Below are 23,585 nucleotides of genomic sequence, written 5' to 3' on the forward strand. Positions count from 1 at the left end.
ACCTGAATTCAGTATACATTTTCTGAACCTGAATGTTGTGTCATGTTCTGTAATAAACGGTGGTGATACAAAGACCAGCAGGGCATTTCTTTGGTCTCAAGAAGACCTCAGTGTATTCTCTTTAGGGGAAATTATAACAACTATCTATAGTTGCTTCAGTGGTGGGCTACCATGCTTAAGACTGGTGGAAATGGTTTTTGTTTCAGAAAGGACGATTATGTAGGTACCTTAATCTTATTTTCTTTTTAATTTTTATTAGAGGCATGGGATTCCACACCACTTAGTAGGTATTTTTCTCCCACTTTGCAGTCCTTTAATTTGTTACATGAGCCTGTTAACACACGAAATGACTTGGCATCACGATTTCCAGCTTGTTATCCTTTCTCCTACATCATGTTGACTCTCCTGTCGTGTAATCAAGCATGAACACATTTTAATGTGTTTTAATGTGAGTTAGTGTGAGTTAAACGTGAGTTAAACTGTTTTTAATTTTAATGTGAGTTAAACTCTGTTTGTAATTTATGTTTTATATTTTCGTAGTTTGATCATTGTTTAATAGAAGAAATTTTGAGTATCTTTCCTTGTTAAAACAGCATCCTTGTCTAAGCCCCTGTTTACCTTTGAAAAAGGTGGTACTGACCGCATACATTTTCAAAAGCAAGTATCTTTCCTCCCAAGGGGTTGGATCAACACTTCACAAAAAAAAGTTGCCTATTTTTTCCTGTAGCCTCTGGATGTGTATACATCTATTCATACACACAGATATACACACACACACACACACACACACACACACACACACACAGAGGCATATACATAAAGGAAGCCACGTCTGTTCTAAGATGTGAAAGTTTTCATTTTTGCAGCCTCGTAAATAGATTTATCAGCCCATCCATGAACATGTTTACAAACCCATGACATTTTGGTCATTCCCCCTTATATTCATCTACACTGCATATGAGGCCACTTGAGCCTCAGCAGCCTGAAGCGTGACATCTGCAGACTTGTAGATTTTATCCTTAGTTTTTTATTAAAATTATACTTCTTCCAAACAATAGTTAATTCTGAGTTCAACTTTTTTTTTCCCCCAAGTCCTGAGCTTCTAGGACCGTCTGAACTTCTCATTCATTTCTTATCCCCCTTGACATCAATCTTCATCTCTTGCTTTCCTACCTACAAAGAATTAAATATTACCAACAGGGTGGCCCCTGCCTCTGCCGCTTCTGTGATCAGGTTAATCACAGTACTTCCTGTAGTTAGCTCGTACTCTTTATCATGCAGTAAACTAGACATTGTGAATATGCTATTCTAATATTTCTCACATAATCCCACGATTTAGGTACCTACTCTAGAGATGAGGAAACTGTGGTTCACAGAGGTTCAGACCTGTGTCCAAAGCCTCTTGCATTATAGTCGGCTTTTCTGAGAGCTGTACTTAAGTTTCTCTTTAACCTTTTGTTAATTATGATCAAATATGGATATATGGTGCCTTGTGCTCATAAATGCCTAACTTCAAAATATGTAAAAATTGATTTTTAAATAAAATCTTTATTCAGTTTTTAGATTTTCTTATAATGCAGTTCTGAAGTGAAAAGACAACTTCTATGTATATCATTAAATTAAAGAAGAATTTTAACTTGGGTAATTGAAAAAAGGATTTAGGTATCTATATATGTGAAGTAACACGAAAATAGTAATAGTGAAGTTGAAAGTTGAATTTTTAATTTAAATACAGTTTATATCGTGTACCTTATATGGTGTATAGTTTCTCTTGTACTTTAAGTCTTGAAGGAAACATTACGATATTCCAAACTGAAGGGGAGCACAAGGTCAGATGCCTGAGTGAAGTGATTGCTGACCTTTTCCTGGTTAACTTTCAACCGATAGATAGTGAGTTGAAGCCAGAGCACCTGAGCACATACTGGCCTACAAATTTATTTAATAAATGTATTTATTTCTTCTCACAGTGAAAAGCATAATTCCTTTAAAAGACTTAAAATTGCGGGACTCTTATTTCTGAGATGTAATTGAGGCTCTTTGTCAAAAGTGACAGGATGGTGTACATTCTTGTGCTGACACTAATTCAGTGTGCATTGTAGTAACAGTACTTTAGGTGGAAGATGGTAACATGCAGAAGGATTGACTCTTAATATGACCTTTTGGTCCCTTTGACATTAACCATGTGGCACTGGGTTTAAGATGGGCACTGGCCATTAAATAATGCCATGTATTATAATGCCATATAATGGAAAAGTAGGTAGTGTAATTGGTAGATGTAATGGTCAGTCTGGGAAAGTTTTGTCCCTGAGCAATGGAACTTAAAGATATTATCCACTGTAAAGTTTGTTCTATTTCTCATTTTGGGGGATGAAACAACACTAGCTAGAAGAAGAACAGAATTTCCATCTGCTTGAATCAGAAATTTACTCACTTTAAGCAGAAAATTACTGATCAGGAGTATTTTATTTTAAGGTATCTTTGCATATCTCAAAGAGATTACCTCAGTAGAGGTAAAGGATTAAGTTGAAATCTATTGCTTTGGCTAAAGGTAGTTTTCCTGAAGGTGTCTGTTTTTCTCTTTCCACCCAGGATGCACATTTACCACAAGTGGTAATTATCTTCTCCACTCTGTTTCCACTTGTGTGGAAGAGGGGTCCTCCATCCTCTCCCCCTCACCACTTCAACAGTTCTCAACTTATTTATATAAATAACTGTGTATACATGGCACTTATTAAATTTGATACCTTTTAATTATAACAAAGCTGATTCAAATAGTAATGCTACATGACAAGGGTTGCTTTTACTTGATTATAAGATGGGGAATTTCAAATACGGTGAAGTTTAAGGGTACCAAGAAGATTTTACCACTGCCATTATTGCTTTGATAGTTTCTATTAAAGCAGTATTCCCAGAAGGTACAAAATACATTCCCCAAGTGTATTCCATAGACATTAGCACGTCTAGGTGTTCCCTAGAAAAAATTAAGTAAACAAATAGTGTGGGAGATACTGTAATAATTTTCCTAGCTCTGAAGTCTCCTTTGTCTGAAATTAATACTCTAGCTTTCTTTTGATTAGCATTAGCCTGGTTTATCTATATCTGTCCCTTTGCTTTACCTATTAGAGTCTTTATATTTAAAGTAGATTTCTTGTAGACAACATATAGCTGGGCCCTTTATTATTATCATTATTCACTCTGACAATCTCTATCTTTTAATTGGTACATTTAGACCATTCATATTTGAGTGATAATTGATATATTTGAATTAACATCAACCAGGTTTGTAACCGTTTTCTATTTGTTACCGAAGGCTTCTTCCTTCTCTGTTTTTTTCCCCTTATTTTTTTTATTGTAGTAAAAAAAAAACACACAAAAATTTCTATCATAACCATTTCTAAGTATATAATACAATAGTGTTAACTATGTGCACACTGTTTTGCAACAGATCTTGCAAAACAACTTTTCATCTTGTAAAACTGAAACTCATTACTCATCGAACAAGTTTTCAGTTTTTCACTGTTGAATATGATGTTCGCTATAGGTTTTTCACATATGGCCTTTATTATGTTGACATAATTTCCTTCTATTACTAGTTTCTTGAGTGTTTTTTGTCATGAAATGTTATTGAATTTTGTCAAATGCTTTTCCTGCATCAATTGAGATGATCATGTGAATTCCCTCAGTTTTTATTTGTCCAAAAAAATCTTTATTTCTACTTCACTTTCTAAGGAAAATCTTGCTGGATATAAAATTCTAGTTTTGTAGTTTCTTTCTTCTTTCAACATTTTCAGTGTTTTACTCTATTGTCTTCTTGCTTGATGGTTTCTGATTAGAAGTCCAATGAAATTCTTAACCTTGTTGCTCCATTGGTAAGGTGTTCTTTTTTCCCCTCTGACTTTAAGATTTTCTCTTTGCCTTTAGTTTTCTACAGTTTTTACATACTCTGCCTAGGCTTATTATTTTTGGAATTTATCTGGCTTAGTGTTCTCTGAGTTTTCTGAATCTATGGTTTGGTGTCTATCATTAATTTTGGAAAGTTCTCCATCATTATTACTTTAAATATTTCTTCTGCCCTCTTGTCCTTCTTCCCTTTCTGATATTCTAGTTACTCATGTGTTACGTTTTGAAATTTTCCTATAGTTCTGGGATGTTCTGTATGTTTCATTCATTTTTCTCATTACATTTCAGTTTGGGAAGTTTATATAGACCTATCTTCAAACTCATTGATTCTTTCCTTGGTCATGCTGAGTCTTCTGATGATCCCATCAAATGCGTTCTTCATGTCTGTTATGATTTCTACCATTTCCTTTTAATTCTTTCTTAGAACTTCTCTCTGCTTACATTACACATCTGTTCTTGAGTATTGACTACTTTTTCCATTAGAGTCCTTAACATATTAATCATAGGTATTTTCAATTCCCTGTCAGACAATTCCAACATCTGTTTCATATTCCAACATCTTATTATGGTTCCAATGCTAGCTTTGTCTTTTCGGACTATGTTTTTCTTTCCTTTGGTCATGCCTTGTAATTTTTTTGTTGAATGTTGTATATGTTGAATTCATAATAGGAATTCAAATTATTAGGCCTCTAATATGAAGATTTATGTTAATCTGGCTGGGATTTCATCATTGTTTAGTGTTTGTTGTAGCTATTGGTGCTAGCAGCTTCAAATTTCTCTAGTGTCCTTGTTTTTATCTCCATCTTGGTGTTAGGCTTTCCTTAATCCTCTTTCTCAGAGAGACTGTGTGTCTTCGAAGCTGTTTCAGGTATACTTCAGTATTATCATACTGGAGCCCTGTCATGGGGGTGTTAGGTGTGGTGGAGGGGGAATGTTCTATAATCGTTCAGTTAAATCTCAGTCTTTGATTCAGCCTGTGTCTCTGTGCCATGACCTTCACACGTTTTTCTGCTTGTAGAGCTACCCGCCCCTCACCACCTTAGATGAGACAAGAAGGCTAGAGGAGGATGAAGTCAGAGAGTGCCTTTTTGCCGCAGCTCTTTAAAAGGCTCTAGTAAAGTCTTTTACCTTGGAGAGTCAGGCCTTTGTTATTGAGAAGGCTCTGCATATATTTCACAAGGATTACTCTTCTTCCCTTGCCCTCACCACGAGGGGATCTTTTTTGGTTCTCCACTATGAGAACCTGGTCGAGTTCTTGGAAATAAAGGCCATGAAAGAGTGGGACCCCCCCCGCCCCCTCAGGACTGGCCTTCAGGAATTTCTCACTCTCAAGCTAGTCCACGGTCCACCTCCAGCGAGTCATCAAAAGTACCACTTGAAGTATGCCTACCTGTTCATGGCTCCATTGGTTTCTGCATCAGATAAGCAGATCTTGACTGTAACTGTCTCTGTTTCTGTTTGTTTATTCAATCTATGTCTGAATATACTGGGAATTGCAGGTATTCATGGGACGTGTTGTATATTTTTGTTTTCCTGTGGCTCGAAGAATAATGTATGTAGTAAATGCTCAGTAGTTATTTTCTTAGTATTTCAAAGGTATAGAAACAGATGTTTAGAAAAATATATTTAATCACATAGCTTGCCTCTCTTCTCCATTAGCACTCCATCACCTTAGAGGGGATGCATCCGTAATATATGAACACTGGCTCCAGATTGCCTGGCATATTCTACCACTTATTAGCTCGGTGATCTTGGTTATGTTATTTAACTTCTCTCTATCTTATTCTGCCTGTTTGTATAATGAGGGCAAAAGTATTTCCTTCTTGAGAGGGTCCAGAAGTTAAGTGAGTCTAAATGTATTACAAAAGCATTTAGAATACTACCAGGTATGTATGTTGTAAGGACTCAATAATTGTTAGCAATTAACAGTAAGAACAATATCATGATTCTTACTCAGTAAAATCTTTGTCTTTGTGTGACATGGAACATTGTTTATTATTTGGCCACAGCCTTTCTCATTAAACCTCATCAGCCATTATCCCCCCACAATATTAAACTTCTAATGGCTCCCTAAGTATGTTAAGAAAGAACATTTCATTCTTTGTCTTTTCCAAGCATGCTGCTTGCTGCCTTGACCTAGAATATCTTTTTCCCTTGTCTCCGCTTGGCAAAGCCCTATCCTTCCATCCAGTTTCATCTTTAACACTTGTTCCATAAAACAGGGACTGATTCTTCCAGGCAGCCTTCATGCTTCTCTTCCAGGGTTCTTATTACACGTGAATATCTGTGATAGCTGAATACTAATGTATTACTATTGGTTGCTTTTTTTAGGCAATGAGAGTAGAGACCCTGTCTCTTCATTACTATTACTAGCTTGGTGCTTGGCACATAGTTATTCAATAAATATTTATTGAATGAATGTAAGTGAAATGACTCGGAAGCAGAGATTGACTGAATTCACATAAAATTTTCTGTCAGGGCATAGCACTGATACATCACTACCCTTCCCCACTGACTCGATTCTTCTGTTATCTGTGCTCTCATGAAGGTGGCTCCATAACCTTCTGTTACTGTTAGTCATTTTCATGTCTGTCTTCCCCACTAGACTGAGAGCAGCTCGGTCTTACTCATTTTTTTCAGATGCCAAGGGAGGGTCTCGTACAGCAATAACTATTTGTTGGACACATTATTTCAGTGTTGCATGGTGGAAGGAGAGGGTGAGAGAAAGGAACAATAAAAGTTTGAAGGAATAAACGACAAGGGGGTTATACAAGTAATTAGGAAAGAGAAGAAAAGTGATGTTTTAAGTAGGTTCAAGTAAATAAAAAACATCAGAACTTATTTTTTGTTCTGTTGGTTAAAAATGTCAAGGTCCTCAGCATTAAAAAGGGATTGAAGAGTGAATTTAAAGGGTCAAATAATTGGATAAGAACATTTTGGGGAGTGAAATTTCTTTCTTTTTTTTATCTCAGTAAAAATGATATGGTAATCCCACGAATATAGAAATCCTGATTACTACTATTGAAAGATAGAAATGGAAAAAACACAAAATTGCATATATTCCTTTATTTTTTTCTGTTTGGTGACGTAGCGAAGCATGATCTTCTGGCTATCTGTTTTGCTCTGATAGCCTTGGAATGTAATCTCAGCAGAGTGCATAATATAAATCATTCATTCATAAATCAGGGGACTTTGTAGAATTTCATGAACAGTGATAGTGATGATAATGAATATGTGCTCTTCTGACAGGTACCATAAAATACAGATAATCTTTTGGTTTTTGGGTTTTTTTTTTTAACTGTTGAGTATCATGTATGGCAGCCAGGAATAATAATATCTTTTATATAAACTACCATAATATCTGTAATTTTACTTGAAGAGTCAGCTTGATACATGAATTTGATTGGGCTGGAGAGCAATATGAAATATTTTCACTGGTAGTGATTAGGTTGAATTTACACTGATGATGACTATAAAAGAAGCAAGCTTTTCTTTTCATGGTTTTGCTTTAGTTTTGCTGAACTTCATTTGTGATGTTAGAAAGTATTAACACAATCTCACTTACTCAATTTGAAACAAATAGTAAAATAGCTACTGTACTAAAAGACATTTAAGAAATCTTTATTTGGAACTCTGAGGAATTTTTCTTTTCATAATGACATCTCAGATATCCAAATATTTGTGAAATGAATGGATTACTGTTATTCTTGTAAGCCGCCCAAATCTAAAACAGTCACTATCCCAGAAAGACTGAATATTTCCTGTTGTATAAAATCTTTCTTAAAGGTAATATGATTTATTTTAAGTGACTCTTGTTTAGGTACTTAGCTTAGTCTCCTTATGCTTTTCTAACTTCATTTGATCATTAATCTAGTAAGTCCAGCAACACCAAAAACTGCCTTTTCTACTCTGTTTCTTGCTTATCCTTCAGTACAAAAGCTATTTGCTGAAAATAATGTCTTCTCTGGGTGTTGTCTGTACTTCCTTTTATTTTCCCTCCATTGCCTATCCAGTACTTCTTATTTCATTATTATGTTTTTAGAATCAAAATTTTAAAATATTAATATGATAATCTTTGGCATTTACTTTGAAAAAGAAGTGTGAAGAAGGACAGATCTGAATAAAATGATATTTTGATTAACTCAAGTTTTGCTTCCAGGAAATACCAGGTATCGGAATATTGCAGTAGTGAAGAGTCAGCTATAATTCTTCTACTTTCTTACTGTTCTAAGATTGGTAACAGCTTAAGCCACACTAACTAGTTCAACATGAGCTTGCCAAATCATGTCAAGATTTCAAAGTGAAAAGGGACCTTTTGGAAAGTACATATTTCTGAATAAGGGGAAATATATTCTTAAACTGTTGCCAGTATTTATATGTGTTTTCCAGTTTGATCAGAAGTGGTCGTAAGTACTTTTTACTGTAACTTCAGTTTCGAGCTTTGGTATTTTCCCTGTTTTCTCTTTTCTTCAAATTCTCAGAACTCAAAGGCAATTTTTGCCTGTGATATTCTAAGACATTCAAGAACAAGAGATAATATGGTTGTTAGCAAAGTATTTGGGATCACAAAGTTCTTAATGTGGGTGTGTTACAAGAATGCTGCTTAAAATACATGAAAAATAGTCATCTACTTCCATGAGCCACCTTTGAGTAAATGGATTTAGGTATAAGAGGTCTAGTTAGGAGGAGAACTTTTTCCTTGAGTGCTAACAATGTGTTGCTGTGCTATGCTTTTAAAAATGTATTTTACTTCATTTAATCCTTTTAAGATATTGCATGAGACCAATGATGACTTCCCTGAATTGAATTCCATTTTTTAAACAGAGAATTGTAACCAGTAGAGTTCAGTTAACCCAGGTCCTATTGCACAGTCATCATGGCAGTTAACATTTGTTGAGCACTTATTATATACCATGCGCTGTTGTAAAAGCTTGACATGTACTGTCTCAGTTATAAACCTTATCAGGAGGTATCATCTTATCTCTATAAGGTGCTGAATTTCTGTAGACATTAAACAATTTGCCCACGTAGCCTGGCTATTTTAGGGATCGTTCTTAAGGAGATGATCAAACTCAGGCCTATCTGATTCCTAAGCCTGCAATCTTTCCTCTATGCTGTTGCTTCTCTTTTTATAACATATCTATGCTTATTTAAAAAGTAATACCACTTTAAATGATTTAGTAATTTAATAGCTTATATTTTCCCCCAAGTCTTCAAAGTGCCATGTTTGTGTTTTTCATGACATGGCACCATATACCCCAACATGCACGTGTATTCCATTTTTAGAAGTTGAATAGGTAAATATGTTTCTTCCAAAGGCTGCTTTGTATTTATAGCAGTCATGCAAGGAGTATTCCACCACCCTCCTATAGACCTCTGCATGGCTTTTAAAGATGCTCTTGTGATTGGGAGTGTCAATTCAGCCCCTCTTGAATCTCACAGATAAACCTGTCGACTCAGGTGTCAATTACACAGCAGACTGTGACGAAGACAATTTGGGAGGTTGCTGTCTAATGAGTTCTATTGCAGCCTTCATGGCACATTTTCCTACTAAGGTCAGGAGGGTCTGAGATGTTGACAGTGATAATTTAGCCCTGAGCCAAACCACTATTAAATTTTCTATCTAGAGGAAGAGAAGTTCAGACTTTCTATTTTCCATCTCCATGTCACCTCTGTATTCGATTTTTTCCTGTTAGTGACCCCATCTTCTTGTGACATTATGCATTTTCTCTTACTGTAAGAAAAAGAGAGAATCTTATTCTGTGCTAATGCCAAAACCCAAGTGTGTATGCTTCTTACTTGCACACTATTCTGCTAGGACTTGGGAAAGATCCAGTTCGGCGATATGCTTGTCATATGTATTTATACATACTAACTTGTTCTGCTGGTAATGTGCCAGCTTCTGACCATTTGCTGTGTGTGTTTGTGTGTGTGTGTGTATTTTTCCCATTTTTGCCTAAAGTTTCCTGTAATTGTATATGTACTACCTCTGGTCCCTTCACACTCTAGAAACGAAAGTGAATGAGCATTGCATACTAAACAATGCTGTTTTCAGTAGATCTTTCTTTCTTTGTAAGTCACAGATAATTATTATTCACAGAAGGTGGCTCAAGAATCATTAGACTAACAGAGGGTAGAAATTTGGTAACTGGAGTTGTTAAATAACCTTATTTTCTCAAATAGATGTGTTTGGAGTTGGTTGATATCAAATGAACCTTTGTAAGCTATAGGGCCTTTGAATGTTGTTAAAACAAGGAACATTTTCTCCATTAGACTGACTTTCTAAACAATATTCTTAATTTGGATCTTGTATAGAGAACTTGGAAGTCACCAGCACTTGGACTTAGCAGGTAGTCTGTTGTCTTGATGCTTGGCCAACTTTTCCTCCATCTGTGAGCCAGCTGAAGTATGCCACCTCTTTTATGAGACCTCCCCGAACTCACTCAGGCACAATAGATGCCTTGGTCTCTGTTTTCTCCCTATGTAGGATGCATATGTCTAACGAGCGCCCTTTCAAGTATGATCTTGCAATTGGTAAATGCCCACTTCCAGAGTTAACATATTATTCAGTCTAAAGAGCAGGAGTCCTTTCGTTATCCAGTGCCTGACACAATGCTAGGCATATGGAAGTTACCCTCTGAATACGTGATGAGGGATGGATGGGTGGGTGCATGAATGTATGGGTGGACCTACTCCATAAAGCTCATCTTTAAATAATGTAATGATTCCTGGTGGTAAACTTCTGAACCAAGTCGATAATTCAGTACCACAAACTGTGAAGCCAGCTTGTCTCTGTTTGAACCCCAGCTCTGCCAAAACAAGCTTCTGTACCTTGGGCAAGGTACTTAACCCCTCTGTCCCTCAGTTTCTTATTCTGTAAAGTGGATAATAATAATATCTCAGGTGTAATATGAGGATTTAATGTGATGATACAGAGAAAGCTCTTGGAACAGCGCCTGGCACATAGTAAGCTGCGTTTATAATGTTTCTGTTCTTATCATATAACCTGTAAAGACAAAGTAAAATTGCAATGTGCTAGGACAACAGACACCCAGAAAAATCTGTTTTGGGGAAGCAGAGATGAATGGAAATTTCATTACTCTCGACAAAGATCACATGGTCTTGTGCTGTGAAAGGATGTCTTTGTTCATGCCTTCTTTGTTAGGAATGGGACCGGGATAGAACCTCCTGGTTTCATCTGCTGGGACATCTCAGTGTCATAAAGCCATCGTTGGACTCGTCTGATTTAGGTGAATACTTGTGAGAGGGAAACAAGAATTAGGGTAACTATAGAATATTTGTTCAAACCAGGAATGGGGTGCTGTTATTTTTCCGCTGGAACAGTGGACATAGAATAGTTTCAGGCAAACCAGGATTACTTCCAAGAATTACTTACAAAACCCAAAACACAGTATACACTTTCAATATGTATGTGGTCTAATTGGCGTAAGAACCTTTCTAGGACATTCTGCCTTTGATAGGCATCTTTACCTTGAAAGTCCTTTCAGAAAAAGATAAATGGATCATTTATTCCAACTCCGTTTAGTTTCATTTGTTAGTACATTAAACTACAGTTGATTTTAGGTCTCAGCTACTATCCCCAATCTCAGTGTCGGCTGGCTGGATCTGGGGGGAGGCCAATTCCTTTTCTCTGTCATGGATTGGAAGGCAGTGGAAGCAAAGGAGTATGACATGAATTAAGAGCTTAACTTTGCTTTAATCTGAATTTTTAACCAATGATGACTTCCCTGAATTGAATTCCATTTTTTAAACAGAGAATTGTAACCAGTAGAGTTCAGTTAACCCAGGTCCTTTGATTGGCAAAGGAGAAAAATGAAACCTATCCAAATTAGGGGTTTTCTTTGGTGGTTCACCTTCTTGGTATCAGAACCAGATTAGAACTCAGGTTTCTGTGACTGAATCCAGTGTTTTATTCAGCACCCTGGTTCAATCATCAAAGAATTTTGCATCTAAATAAATTAAATAACCCTCTATGTCCTTTACTGCTGAAGATTTCTACCAAAAAAAAAAGTATAAAATTAGGGAATTATTTACATCTGGCTTTATCCTCTTGTGAGTGCATTTGGATTTGAGAGCCAGTGGCACCCTGCCAGTGACAAATGGAGGCACAGAGATTGCCTTCCCATCGTCTGCTACCTTTTATGGTGTCGAGGGATTTGCTTGCTCTCCTTTGTGACCCAGCTGCAAAGCAGCTGTTGCTGGGGCTCCTGCTTTTCCACTCTCGCAGTGCAGCTTTCCTGACTATCCCCATGGGGTTTAAACTTCTGCAGCACGAGTGTCAGCCCTGAGCTCTGTGAGCCAAGGCCAGCTCTGTGGGGACCAATCAGCATAGCCGCTTTCCAGGCTGTTGCTAAGCAGTTTGGGCTGGAGTGATCCCGCAAACTCTCATGACAAGCAAGAAGCACCCATTTGCACAAACAGCGCAAGAAAATGGTTGGAGTTGTTGCTAATAGCTCAGATTCGGGGACTTTCCCATGGCACTAATTCCCTAAATGGTGATCACCTGGACCACTTTATCCATCTAAAGTTTCCTATTGGAAACTATTTTCTACGAACTTGTGGTGCCGTCTTATGGACCACAGAAGGCTGATAAAAATTGTGGCTTCTTTTTTCCCCCTTGTGTAGAGGAGGTGTTGACAGCAGTCCCAGGGGTGACATTCTGGGTATCACTTGGGCCTCATGATGTAATCATATTTACCCACTGAAACCTACGCCCTCATTAAGGCAACTGGACTTCCCAATGAGAGCGTGCATTCATGAAATGTGTTTTGAGTGTTTGCTTTTCCAATATATTTAACGTTTTCATGCATTTATGACCCCCTACTATGCATCTGGCCCTTAGCAAAGTGTTGACTAAACAATTCCCCTAAAGTGGTTTACAATTAGAAGAGATTACAAGTGGTAATTAGAGTACATATGGTAAGTGTCACAACAAAAGCAGGAATCAAGTGCTGTTTGGGCACCCAGGAGGAACAGACACAGTTTAAAGAATTATGGACTGGTTTAAATTTGGCCATGACCAAATTGGAAAGTTACCTAAGAACTCTAGAAATGGAATTTTGAGGTTTTCTCTTCTAATTTTCAGTTAAACTAAGGGGGGAAGAATACGCATTAATTTTTATGCCCAGTTGTAATTTATGTTTTGACTTTCTGTTTTCTTTTTCAAAACACTTAATATTCCCTTCTGCTGACATGGTCACTTTCCCTCCCCTTCAGAGCCAGACTATTGACTGAGGGTATCCATTTCCTTGCTCCACTCCCCAAATTCCCCCCCACTCCTTCTGGCTTTAAGACCTATTATGCCATAGAAATACACCTTACTGAACTTACCAATGATCTGTGTGTCATTAAATCCACTGGTTATTTTCAACAATTGACATAATTGACTCCTTCTGTCTTCTTGAAATACTGTTTTACCTTACCTCAGGCCTCTTGAGTCAGCCTAACAAACCACATCTTTGACAGCTCAGATGTCTCAAAGGTACCTCAATCTCTACACTTCTCAAAACTGAGCTCATGATCTTACCCCCTTAATCTGGTCTTTCCTTTTCTGTTATTTACCAGCTTTGTCTCAGTTTCAGAATCAGAAACCTAGAGGTCATCTTTGTGACCTCTGTCTCACACCCCATCCCTCTCCTATCCATCATGTAATCCTATCTGTATTACCTAAATATCCCTCCTGTCAGTCCACTAATCTTCATCTCCATTATCAGCCCCATCACTCTCTTTTAAAAGCCTAGATTAATCTGCCTGCATCCCTTCTGTTCCCATTACAACCGTTATCCACACAACCCTCAAAGCGATATTGACAAAACAGATAAGGACAAATTCCTTCATGTAATCTATTGGCCAGGTGGCCTCTACCCCTCTGACCTTTTCGCATGGCCCACCTCTACTCCTTCTCTCTTGTCTCCCTCACCCTGGGCTCATGCAGTGTTTTTGCTACAGAGATTTTACCTTTGCTGTGTCTCTACTTCAGATACTTTTGTCTACCCTTCAACTAGATCATACAACTAGTTAATCATACACAGCTCTCAGATTGTTAGAGCAAGCAGGAGTTCTTTTGGAAACCTTTTCTGAATACTTCAGCTAGTTCTAAGTGAAATGTACAGCCCTTATTTGTGTTGTACTCCTAACAGCTACAGTTTTGGACTCTTCATGAGGGCAAGGGTTATGTCCTTATTCACCATTTTCATCCTAGTGCTTAACACAGTTCCCAATAAATATTTGTTGGATTAAGGAAATCAATGAATAAATTTAATGAACTGTTAAAAGTTCATTGTTTTAATTACAAACAGATATTTTTCTATTTAATTTGTGAGTCAAAGATAAATTCTGTGTATTATTCTGAAGTCTAAAAATAGCTGATTTTGATATTTTAAAATGATTTGCATAATTTTACAGTAAATTTTAGGATACATTTATCTGCAATTTAATTATACATTTGATCCAAACAAAATTTCTACTTACTTCACTGCAACTTCCTTAGACATTTTAATAAAATATCTGAATTCTCTTCTCATAAATTGATATTATGAGTGGAGAAGAGTTGTGGTAAGATATTGGCTTTAACTTGACTTTGACTTTAGTACAGCAATGCAATGTAACAGCCTAAGCAATTTCCCCAGATGGAACTTAAGATGTGGTTGTAGTCTATCAAATTAATTACCTTCCACTGAAATGTTATTACAGTGTGTGTGGATGACCTCTTTAAGCTTGAAGGGAAAATATACAAGTGAACAGATGTAGAAAGGAAGTAAAAACTTGTTATGTAACAACAAATCTGACTAGGTTAAGCACCTTCAGTTATATAATGTTTCAGAAATTAGCTATTTGTGTTTATACCTTAAAATCTAACTTTAAACTCCTAATGTCAAAGCTGTGTAGAAAGCAACATAGAATTTAATTTTTATTAATCAAACATTTTAAATATTTATGGAAAGCAAGCTACTTATTTTAAAGTTATTTAAAATCTTATTCTTCTCTTTTATTGAAAACATGATTGAAATAGAAGAGTTTTTTGTTTTTGTTTTTGCCCTTTTTTTGCTTTCCTCTTGGCGTTCTTCCAAGTTTTCTTTTACTTTCTTCTCAGAGAAGGTACTAGATATCTGGTGTTCTTGCCAAGGCTTGGTCTGTGACCTCCTTTCTGGCCAGTCTTTCTAAATTAGTCCTCCATACTCTCCTGCCCTAGCATTTCACTCAAACTGAGCATACCCGATCCATCAGTCACCTATCTGCGAGATATTCTGAATCTAACCACATCTCACTGTTTCCACTTATTTCACCCGTCTTAGCCATGGAGTATTAATAACCCCCTACGTGGTCTCCCTGTTTTCTGTGCCCCCTACAGTTAGTTTTCCAGCCAAGATCTCCAGTGTTTTTGTAAAAATATGTGAGATCATGTACCTCTGTTTAAAATCCTCTTGTGTTCCTTCCTAGTCAAAAGAAATTCCAGGGCTTGCCTCAGCAGCATGTACCCTAAAACTGAAATGACACAGAGAGGATTAGCATGGCCCCCACGCAAGGATGACACAAATTGATGAAGTGTTCCATATTTTGTGCAGTTCCCAGAGGCTGTTTGATGCTTTGCTGGTTAACAACAAGGAAATGAATGAGTCAAAACTACGTGTGGCATCTGATGTTGAAACTGTGTTTTTTTTTTTTTTTTTTTTTTTACTACCAAAAAAGAAGAATTAATTCCAAACTCTTACAGTGCCTACTTTGCTCTATACAGTCTGGTTGCTCCTGTTCCTCACACTCATTTCCTGTGATTCTTTGTGGCATTTACTCCCCTGTCACCATATTGGTTTTCTTGTTAGTCCCTAAAATTCCAAACATGCCAGATCTTTGCATGGTTCACTCACTCCCTTTACTTAGGTCACTTCTCCAGTGTTACCAGAGTCCTTTCTTGACCACTTTATCAGACATCATCCCACCCCACTGTGTGTTGCTCTCTTCCCTTAGCCTGTGTTATTTTTTGTTTTTTTTGGTACCACCTACTTTAGACAGACAGCGTCACCTGCTCGTGTGTGAACTGTCATTTCACCACCAGAATGTGAACCTGCAAAAGGGCAGGAACTTCGTCTTGATTACCAGGATCTGGAATACAGCCTGTTACATAGCAGGAGCTTAATCCATTTCTGTGGAGTGAAAGTCACATCTCTGAAGCATTCTCTTTCCCTTTTCAGCGGACTAAGTTGTTCTGTGTTCTCAGGACACTTAGTTTGGCACTAACACAGCACTGTTTTTTAACAGTCTAATCTAGAAGTGTACTTCCCTCCCTGTCAGTCTTGAAATACCAAAGGACCAACCCTCTCATTCACCTTTGAAATCCTGCAGTAAAATGAGCCAGTGATACAGGTAGTGCTAGCCTCCTTTTTATTTATTTATTTTATTTTATTTTATTTTTTTGTGGTATGCGGGCCTCTCACTGTTGTGGCCTCTCCCGTTGCAGAGCACAGGCTCCGGACGCACAGGCCTAGCGGCCATGGCTCATGGGCTTAGTTGCTCCGCGGCATGTGGGATCTTCCCGGACCAGGGCACGAACCCGTGTCTCCTGCATCGGCAGGCGGATTCTCAACCACTGCGCCACCAGGGAAGCCCTAGCCTCCTTTTTAAAGTATTCTGTTTCTTAAATGTAATTAGGACATAAACAGAAACTTGCAACCTGCTTATTTCATTTAGCAATAGATCATGGAAATCTCTTGTAGTTTCAATAATTTCTACAAAATCATTTTAGTAGATGCATAATATTTCATTGAAATGACATTTGGTTAACCAAGTCTATGCTGGTAAACACTGAATTTGTATAAACAATACTGCAGTGAAAATAAATAGCTACCTCGCAGTATTTACAGATATTTCCTTAGGACAAAGGCCTAGAGATAGAACTGTTTGGCCAACATGTACCTATGACTTAAGAGCTTTGATGCATATCAAATTGCTCCCAGGAAGATCTTATTATCTTTCACTATATTGTAGCTATGTGTTAGCTGAGTGCTGGTTTTTATGAACCCTCAGGAATACTGAGTTCTATAATATTGGGGCAACTTCACGGATAGATGATTAATAACATCTCAATGTATTACTTTACATTTTAGGTCAACTGAATATTGAGTAAGTTTAATATGTTTTTACAAGGATATCGAACATTATTTTTTGGTATTTGCAAACTGCTTATTTGTGCCTATTGCTCAGGTAACATGTCTGACATTCGAGCCAGAGCCCCAGCTGCATGCAGATGATCCACTTTAACTTCTCTGAGGGAAATTCAGTCTACTGCAGTCTTTCATCCCACTTGGTCTGCCATTTCATTTCAGCCAGTTTTGTGGCCTCCTCCCCTTCCAAAAGTTCACCTAAATCTGGGAGGCTTAATGGTGTTCAGAAAGCTGGGAAGGAGGCTGCCCTGGGCAGCTTGGTCTGAGCAGATTTCTTCACCTTGAAGTCTGATGACTCTGCAGTAGGACCCAGGACGGGTTTCAGAGAAGCTTTGCTCAGGTTGGGAGTTGTGGTTCTGGGGTCCAGCCTTGCTCTAGGTGTACCCCAGAGCCATGCCTCCCTGCTGAGGTCTCAACACCTACTCTGGATGCAGCCCCTGGACACTGAGAGGGCACTCCCTGTCACCACTAGCTGCCCTGAATGTCATTTGACATGCCTTTTTCGTGAGCTTAGGCTTATGACAGTATACTCCAGGTATCTTTCAGGCAGCTTCTGCTTTGGGACGTTTAGGAAAAGAGATCAGGAAAAGGCCTGACATTTATAGAAAGTGAAACTTGAGGGACATTTCAGGGAGGAGAAACACAAACTATTATCAGTAAGCTATTTAGCCACATTCATTTTTGTTTATGGTAGCCTTATTCTGTTATATTTTAAAGCTTTCCAGAAGAAATGCTATTCTGTCCCTAAAAAAAGAATGTCATGGTCAAGTTTTAGGCCCCTGATAATTTGATGGGAAATATTTTAGTAGTATGGAGATGAAGTATTTCATCATGAAAGTTACCACTGCCCCTATCCCTTCACTTTGCCTCTAAGGTTATCTCTGGCTGATTATATATAATGACTTGGAGGGACTTTAGAACTAAATGGTTTGATGTAAATCATCTTGATTAGTAAGAATTGGTTCAACTGTTAGATTTTTTTTTATGATATTTTTCTTGTGATAAGGAAAACCTTTTTTATCCTGAAGACACTTCGCATACAAACACTGTGATGTTAAGATAGACCATGAAACAACACTTCTATTTGTAAATGGTGGCCTTCACAAATTAATTTTTCAAGGCTATTTGACTGCTTTTCCTTTTGCACTCATTAAACTATAATGCAGCTGTAGACCACACATTTACCAAACTACATATAAGCTTTTGGACCCATTTTATTGGCTGCTTCTCTTTCTTATTTCTTATCTGTGTAGATACACTCTTGAATGTGAAATGAAGATATGATTTTCATTGGTTGTGAAAAATGACTGACATTCACCATGGTCAGACTTTCCCCAAAAGTAGACACTAAATGTATGGGAGTGACTGCTGGATACACAATTGCAGAAGGAGACACTTTACACCAAACTTACAGCAGCCTCTAAATATGAGTAGGGCCACCTAAGGGAAATCCTCTGGTTTGTTCTTTATATTATTCTAACTGGTGTTCCTACCAATGCTGAAGACACAGGTAGTCCCCTATTAGTATATAAATATTTGGTTGAGAATCAGGCTAGTTCTGAGGAACACTTCTTATAGTTTTATAGACCTTGGTTCATGTGACAGTTTCCAGAAGTAAAGTGTAGAAATCACTGCTTTATTCAAAGCTCTGTAGTTTACTGAAAACATGGAACCATGTGAACTAAATAACTAAGGAGTAACTATATGCTGTTAAGTTGTATACAAGAAAATGGTGGTAGCCTGTTCATTTGTTGACTGGCAATTATATTTATAGAACACTTGGATGGCTATAGATGAAAAAGTAAAGTCTTACGGGAGTAATCTACTTTAGAGGACAAGATTAATACACTAATTATATTATATATTATATATTTATATATATATTTATAATGTAATGCAACAATGTAAAGTCTTGATATTTTCAGGTCATTCAATAAAATAGCAGTTCTGAGCTGTGGCATCAAAACACACTGTGTGTAGGGTGGTAGGTATAATAAGTGATTTGTTACCAAAAATAAGTACAAAATTTGGTATATGGTTAACTTTTAAAAATAAGACAATTCAAGCTGAAGCCGTTAATAGTATAAAATTTTCTCATGTTTAATATTCCCGAGTGCTTCCTTAAGTAGTAGCTCCAGGTTTGTGTGTGTGTATATAAATATATAAGTATCTATTTTTATATTTCTTCACTTCGTAGTTGGAAAAAACGTTGATCAGCCCTCAGAAGAGAAACTGTTTGCCTTGTATACCCGCTCAGGTGGGCACCTCTTTCTGAACAAGGGCAGTAGCATCCAGTTTAATTATAAGACAGAATAAATGTGCTGAAAACTAATCTTATGCTGTGGAACAGGCTATCTAAACTTTACTGAATATTTATCTTACATGTGTATGTTTTATTGCTGCCAGTCAGAAGAGGACCTGACCAAGCCTAGTCCTGATTGAGGATGCTTTTTTTCATGAGTTTAAATGATATTAATCTTGAATCTGTTTTTAATATTCAGTAGAGTGCTACAAATATTATATGAATATAAGGATAAGTATATTGATCATCTCAAATCCCTAACCCCTAGTTACTCATGCAGCCCTTGCCAGGAATATGTCTCTGCACTGGTTCCATTCAGTTCTCCTCTTTTCTCATCTTTCTAGCTCTTTCCCTTCATCCCATAGTCATTTATGCTGCTTCAGATCCAACCAGTTAATTATTCATATCAGCACTAATATGCTAACTTCAGAGAATGTCTAATCTAGAATTGTTCGAAGTTCTGATAGTAACATTTCTAAAGTATTTGCCAAGTATTCTATAGGTAGGTCTGTTTGAGATTGACTTTCTAAATTTTTCCACTGTCAATTGCTCTTTGCTTCCACATACTGGGTTTTTGCAGTTTTAACTGACTCCTGCGTGAATACACCAAATTGTTATATACAAACTGTAAATACTTTCTGAGAATTACAGTTCGCAAATCTGAAATTCTACTTGCCAACCACCTTAGTTTATAATGAAAGCCCTTGGTCTAGTATTTTAGGGTTCGAGTTGTGTGACTCCAGTGTGATAGTAATGACTCCAAAAAAATAATCATATAAGCACAATTAAAAGAAACTGGAAATTACTGGGAGTTGGAGCCATCACAGAGGGCTTTATAAAAAAGTGGGATTTCAACCAAGGCTTGAAGCATAAAATATATATGAATGAATGAAAAAAAAAATAACATTACAGACCAGAAGAAATAATTCAGGAAGAACATAGGAGCTACAGTTAAGGTACATAGGAAATTGGCCTGATAAGGTACAGGAATTTATCCAAGAAGATTTGAACTAGATTGTGAAATATTTTTAAAATTAGACTGGTTATTAAATAAAATGAGTGGAAACAGGGTGCTATTAAAATAGTTTTGAGGGCTTCCCTGGTGGCGCAGTGGTTGAGAGTCCGCCTGCCGATGCAAGGGACATGGGTTCGTGCCCCGGTCTGGGAAGATCCCACATGCCGCGGAGTGGCTGGGCCCGTGAGCCATGGCCGCTGAGTCTGCACGTCCAGAGCCTATGCTCCGCAACGGGAGAGGCCACAACAGTGAGAGGCCCGCGTACTGCAAAATAAATAAATAAATAAATAAAATAAAATAAAATAAAATAAAATAGTTTTGAGCAATGGCATAACATGAAAACAGTTCTGTTTAAGTATTATTAAGCTGGTAAAAAGAAGTTCAGTGAGTCAGGAAATCTGAAATCTATTGTAGCATTGAAGATGTGAGCCGGAGGCTTCCCTGGTGGTGCAGTGGTTAAGAATCCGCCTGCCAATGCAGGGGACACGGGTTCAAGCCCTGCTCCAGGAAGATCCCACACGCCACGGAGCAACTAAGCCCGTGCGCCACAGCTACTGAGCCTGCGCTCTAGAGCCCACGAGCCACAACTACTGAGCCTGCGTGCCACAACTACTGAAGCCCGTGCACCTAGAGCCAGTGCTCTGCAACAAGAGAAGCCACCGCAATGAGAAGCCCCCGCACTGCAACAGAGTAGCCCCCCTAACCGCAACTAAAGAAGGCCTGCGTGCAGCCACGAAGCCCCAAAAATAAAATAAATAAATAAATTTATTTTTTAAAAAAAGAATATTTAAAAAAATGATGTGAGCCGAAAGAGCCTTTTATTGGGGGAGGGGGAAGTATTGTGAATGAGAGACATTTTATAGGAAAATCGTGAAATTTAGTTTGTACCATGACATAAAATTCTGCAAAGGATTTTTGAATTTTGGTAACTGGGAACCAGACAGTGGCATTCAAGGTGGAAAGAATAAAATTTTTTTGAGGAGATAGATGGAAGAAAAATCAAAGAATGTCAGAGCTCTCTATGCCAGGTCCAAAGCTAGTTATTTCCCTTTGACTTATGATTTTAGCAACCCCTCAAAATTGGTATTATGTTCATTTTTCCAAAGGAGACTCAGAGTCACACAGCTAAATAAGTAGAGGCAGCAAGATTCAAACACAGGCTAGTCTGGCTCTGGGCCGGTTCTCTCAATGAGAATTGAAGAAATTCATTGTTAGCCCTCAGTGCTCTATGACTGATCCCCTTGCTTATTGGGTTATTTGTTTGCTATGTGCCTCCTGCAAGTAGCACATGCAAGTGAGCAGTCTGTGTTGTTCAGTTATATGGTTATATCCCCAGTACTTAGAACAGCACAAGGCATTCGATACAAGTTTTTTAACCTACAAAAACAAGTGAACACCCAAATAAATCATAGACCTGGCAGTGGAAACCGAGCCTCTCCACTCACATTTCCCTATTTGTCACAGCTGACCACAGTCTCTTTTTCTTGGTTTTCTCAACCACCACTTGTGTCCAAACATCCCAACCAATATACAAAATGAGTAACCATGCTTGATGTGAGAAGTTCATATAACCAGAGACTACTCCATAACGCTTGCTTGTAGAAAATGCTGATATAATCTAAAAGACTCCAAGAAAAACCTGCTGAGACATGATGTTTTTCTTCTTCTCCACTTTCTTAACTGCTACCTACCCCTCTATAACAATAATAGTGAAAAGAGTAAACCTGATTAAACATAGTGTGACCTCCTTACCACCCTTCCTAGGACCCAGTGATGTGTGTGTTTGGTTGGCTTATGCATCTGCTTGAATTAATTTTATATAGTGTCCTGAGAATTTTATTTTCCTCATAATTTGGCACTTGACCAAATAGTGGTCAAAGTAGAAAAATGGGCCTTTGCATGATGGTTTGATACTTCCCCCAGAAAAGAATGTTCTGGCCTTTGATGTATTTGTTTTGTATCTAGGAGGTGGTGGGACTCATTGTCTTTAATAACCTGGTTCATTTGAGTAACCTGAGACTACTGGCCTTTGAGTTCTGATTTATTTTTTAAAGCTATATACTATTGCTTTGCCAGTGGACTGCACATAAGAATTTTACTACGTTGTTTACTGTGACATTGATGAATGAGCCAATTTCTTCTCTTCTGTCCTTAAAACTGAAGTGGAAGAAAGTTCACAGACCCTTTTATATTTTTGCATATAACATTTGTACAGACTCTTTACCAATGATAGTTTTCATTTTGCATCTTTTCTTTTATCATTTTCTGCAAGTTCTTTGTACAATATTTTCCATGGTGATTTAAAGGCTAACCATGTGTTTTGAGGCTGTGTATATAATAAAACATATTCTTTGTCATTCAGAACTCTGCATTCTATTGCATACTATATATGTATATGTATATAAATATCTACATATAAATAATAGTTAACATTTATTATAAACTCAGAATATGCCTACGTACTGTAATAGCTACTTCGTGTGTATCCTTTCAGGTAATTCACTAATCTTATGAAATAGATTTTATTATCCTCATTAAAAAATAATAGACTTTATTTTTAGAGCAGTTTTAGGTTTACAAAAAAAATAATGAACAGAAGTACAGACATGGCATATACTCTCCTACCCTCCTATACAGCTTCTCTGGTTGTATTAACTTGAGCTCATGTTGTACGTGTTACAATTAATAAGCCAATACTGACACATTATTATTAATTAAAGGCCATAGTTTACATAAGGGTTCACTCTTTGTGTTGTATATTCTATGTGTTTTGAAAAATGTATAATGACATGTATCTGCCATTACAGTATCATGCAGAATAGTTTCATTGCCCTAAAATTCCTCTGTTCTCGGGGCTTCCCTGGTGGCGCAGTGGTTGAGAGTCCGCCTGCCGATGCAGGGGACACGGGTTCGTGCCCCGGTCCGGGAAGATCCCACATGCCGCGGAGCGGCTGGGCCCATGAGCCATGGCCGCTGAGCCTGCACGTCCGGAGCCTATGCTCCGCAACGGGAGAGGCAACAACAGTGAGAGGCCTGCGAACCACACAAAAAAACAAAAACAAAATCCTCTGTTCTCCACCTGCCCTCTTTTTTGTAACAGAGAAAATTATAACTAGGAGATGAAATTCTTTTCCAAGGTTCACATAGCTACGTAAGTGTGAGAGCTGCTCGGCCTCCTGGCATCTGTGCT

General features: G+C 37.6%; 1 protein-coding gene and 1 pseudogene across 4 annotated transcripts in view; both read left to right on the forward strand.

The window, feature by feature from the left end:
* Positions 1 to 23,585, forward strand: part of TMTC2 (transmembrane O-mannosyltransferase targeting cadherins 2) — an 804,716-nt gene that overhangs the window by 290,642 nt on the left and 490,489 nt on the right. The window lies entirely within an intron of this gene.
* Positions 15,380 to 15,480, forward strand: LOC131767494 (U6 spliceosomal RNA; annotated as a pseudogene).

This window comes from Kogia breviceps, chromosome 12 (assembly GCF_026419965.1).
Source record: "Kogia breviceps isolate mKogBre1 chromosome 12, mKogBre1 haplotype 1, whole genome shotgun sequence".
Lineage (NCBI taxonomy): Eukaryota > Metazoa > Chordata > Mammalia > Artiodactyla > Physeteridae > Kogia > Kogia breviceps.